Below are 4,399 nucleotides of genomic sequence, written 5' to 3'. Positions count from 1 at the left end.
AACACCAATCAATAAGAATTCGGTATGTTAAGTAGATGAAATCCACCTCTATGGGAAACAGGAGTGTTCTATAATCACTAGTGCATTTTTGCTTGAAAACACTTTGAAGGCATGGGGATAAAAAAGCACAAAGGCATCTTTTGCAGTTTTGTGACCACAATGACGCTGGAACCCCCTTCATGCAAGTGAGGAATCCTTAAACTTAAATTTCATTAGCTTCATGGTAGACCTCTCCTGGCTGTGACCTTACATATCTTTCTTCCGCGGAGTTACATTTACATGCTCCATATACACTACAGTGAAAGAGTGTAGCTTCACAACCAGAAAACCAAGGTTTGAATTTCGCTTTTTACTTCTCAGCTGTAGGGCTTAAAACAAGTCGCTTAAATGGTCTCAAGCACAAAATTCTCAATTGTAAACCAAGAATAATTATCTCCTCCATTCTGACACTTCATAAACTGTGAAGCGCTTTTGAAATGTTAAGTTATGACTACCGGTCTGTCAATTCCAATTTCCACGCTAAGAGCCAGGAGGAATCATTAGGACGTAATTTTTAAATTGAACTGCCGTTTCTTTGCCAGATCAGGGCGGAGAGCTATTGCTGTCGTAAAGCAGAGGGTTTTGGAAATGAGCTGCAGCCAGTGACCCGGGACGGGGTTCACCAGAAGCCCAAGTGTAGGAACGGTGCGTGCAGAAGATGCTGCTTTCGAGCGGACCTGCGTGTTCAAGTGCAGATTTCTCTGCGAATTACGTACATCAGCCACTGAGTGATTTGTACATTCAAGTAGTCACAGGCCATACAATTTGACATTATCCTTTCGGAAGGTTTTCACTGTTTTAAGTGCTGAGCAGCCGCGCGGCTTGCCAGGGGCTCAGCGGCAGGGAAAGCAGCAGCTCTGCTGCAGTCAATTTCGCTGCAACCCTCCAAGCATACCGCTCTCTCCGCGGTGCGAAGTTCGGGGTCCTTTCTGACCCAGTCTGCTCATTTCAGGCCGTGCCTTCGACTCCGTTCGCGGTCCCAGAAATGAGGCCTCTCTCCGCCTTCTCCTCCTCTCCAATTTTCTTTCTTTTCCCCTCCTTCCTTCAACTTCGCCCCCGCTTTTCCCCCTCCCGGTCACCCAGCTCTCTTCCCATTCCTAACGCACTCGGGGGGGGGGGCGGGGAGACACAGGCCCCTATCCTCAAAGTGATGCTCAGCGGGCTACGAGCCAGTGGTCGCGTTTTCCCGCCTCCCCATCCCCAAGTTTGTAAGTTATTTACCTTCATCTCAAGGCTCGAGCGGCCGCGCGATGTAGCAAATGCGCAGGCGCGCCTGGTCTGCTCCAAGAAGGCTAACGCGTTCCCGTCACCCAGGAGACCGCGCGTGCAGTGACCAATCAGCGAACACCAGCTGAAGGGCGGTGCTTCGCTGGAGCCTCTGCAGGGAGGGGCGGGAGGCGGGGACTGGAATCACGTGACGCTGTCAGCGTTAGGCCCCGAAAGATTGTGAGTCTGGAGGCCCTGCTACGCCCTTGCTTCCTGGTTGGGCTCTGATTGGATGAGAGCGAGGGACTCTCCCGAGAGAGGTGGGCTCTATGAACCCGGAAAAGCGCCTGCGTAAATTTCGCTTTTTGGTTACTAAGCTGCCAAGGGTGGCGGGTGGGGGCGCCCAGAATCAAGGAAAGGAAGAGGCACTGACTGTTGCGAACACCGAGAACGGAAATTTGCTCTTGGGGCAAATACTCTTACACAGTACGCGCAAAGAGGACTTGGACCGGCCCATGTCTCATCTCTTTTTTACCTTTCCAAGCTTCTGGGCTAGAAGAAATAGGATGTGAGAAGAAGTTCTTCCCCACCGCCCCCCCAGGCGTTAATAGGCCAACTAAATCGGGCAAGAAAAATGAGCACTGAGTGCTTCTCTCTTTAGACTTTGGACCTGGCAGCTTTTCCCTAAATATTATACCCTGCCACAGATTTGTGCTTATATAGTCCTGATTTTAGTAATTTCAATGCTTTCTCGTTTTTCCTGTCTAGTCTAGCTAAATATGTCAATTTTGTTGGCCTTTTAAAAAATGGATTTTGGTTTTGTTGATGTGATAAGCTTAATTGTGTCCCTTCCAAAAAATATGTTGAAGTCCTAACCCCTGGTACCTGTGAATATAACTTTATTTGGAAATAGGGTATTTGCAGATATAATTAAGATGACATTAGCATGGCCCTAATGTAATATGATTTATGTACTTACAAGAAGAGGGAAATTTGAACACAGATGTACAGGGAGAATGCTATGTGACAACAGAGGCAGAGAGTGATGTAGCTATATCCAAAGAATGCCAAGGATTGATGCTCACTTCAGAGCTAGGAAAAGGCAAGTAATAATCCCTCCTCCCCACCCCCCCATCCCCCGTTTCAGGGGGGTACAAGGTCCTCAAACACCTTGAAGTTGGACTTCGAGCTTCCAGAACTGTGAGATAATAAATTTCTGTTATTTTAAGTTACATGGTTTGAGGTATTTTGTTACAGTAGCCCTAGGAAACTAATACAGATTTTGGTACCAGGAAGTGGCGTGTTGCTAAAATGCCTAAAATGTAGTAATGGCTTACGGAGAGAGGCTGGTAGGATTTTGAGGTACTTGGTAGTAAGCGTAAATTGCTTTGAAGACATGGTTGGTTGAAATGTGAACATTAAAGGTGTTTTGAGAGGTCATACAGGAGAGCTATAGAGAAAGTTTCTGGTTTTTTTTTTAGAGGTTGTTATATATAGATATAGATATATCCTATATGTTATATAGGTTGTTAGAATGTTGCTGAAAATATCAATGTTCACAGTGCTTCTGGGGAGGCCTCAGATGGAAATAAGGGACACGTTACTGGATGCTTGTTAAAAAGTGGTAGAGAATTTGGCTGAATTGTGTTAGGTGGAAAGCAGAATTTGTTAGTGATAAACTTACATATTTAACTAAGGAGATTTTTAATTAAGGTATTTGAAGGTACAGCCTAGTTTTTCCCTGCTGCTTAGTGAAATGTGAGAGGATGGAGATAAGATGAGAATGAAATGTTAAGCACAAAAGAAACAGCACTTGGTTAATTGGAAAATTCTCCAGCCTATCTAGATAGCATGTTCTGGAAACAGGGTCAAGGGTATGGATACAAAACCATTTAGTAAAGAGATTAGGCATGTGACTTATGAGTCCAGTCAACCATCTCAGCAAAAACAAAGATTAGTGAACTTCAAGATACAGCAACTTAAACAATCCCCTCCCAAAAAGCCAACAGCCGGCCACTGAGAGATGTATAGAGCATCACAGAGTTGTGAAACAACTTCAGGAGCCCAATTTACGTGTAACTGGAGTCCCAGAAAGGGGAGGGAGTGGAGGAATAGAATATTTGAAAAAGTAAAGGTTGAAAAAATTTTCCAAATCTGATGAAAATCCTAATCCCACAGATCCAAAAACTCAATGAACACGAAGCAAAAGAAACATGAAAAAAAATAATAAAAAGTTATTTAAAACCTGTGATGAGAGAAAATCTTAAAAGAAGCCAGGTTAAGAAGATAAATGCATAGAGGAACAAAGATAAGAAAATGAGTAGACTCCTTGTTGGAAACCCTGCAAGCCAGAAGACTGTGGAACAACATACTAAAGTGCTGAAAGAAAAACGTTGTCCACACAGAATTCTCTACTCAGAAAAAAGATCTTTCAAAAGCGAAAGAGGCCAACAAACTGAGTCCAGCAATATGTATATAAAAAAAGAATGTACACCATGACCAAGTGAAATTTATCCAAGAAATGCAAGCATAGGTCAGTATCTGAAAATCAGTTAATATAATATGCAATATTAATATAATAAGGGACAAAAAATGTATGATCATATTAATAGACAAGAGAAAACCACTTGACAAAATCCCCAACCCTTAAAATTCAATACCCAATAAACTCGGAATGAAATGTATTTTCCTCAAACTGAGAAAGGTCATCTGCAAAAAACCATATAAATAACACTATACTTTATGGTGAAAGACTGAATGTCTTCTCCCTAAGCTTAGGGCGTAAAAGGGATAACCACTCTTGCCACTTCTACTTACCATTGTATTAAAGGTTCTAGCCAGAGGAATTACTGAAGAAAAGAAAATAAAGACCATCTAGATTGGAGAGGAAGAAGTAAAACTATGCAGATATCATAAATTTTACAGAGAAAATTCCAAGGAACCCATTAAAAACCATTATAATAAACTAATAAGTGAGTTGAGCAAGTTTGCAGGATATAAGATCAATACACAAAAAGTGGATTGCATTTTTCTATTCTAGAAATGAATAACCCAAAAGAAAAATATTTTTAAATCTATAATAGCATTAAAATAAAAAAGGTACATAAGTTTAATAAAAACACAAGATATATACACTAAAAACTATAAAATTTGT

This window comes from Martes martes (assembly GCF_963455335.1).
Source record: "Martes martes genome assembly, chromosome: 2".
Taxonomy (NCBI): Eukaryota; Metazoa; Chordata; class Mammalia; order Carnivora; family Mustelidae; genus Martes; species Martes martes.
Note: the sequence above shows the minus strand (reverse complement) of the source record.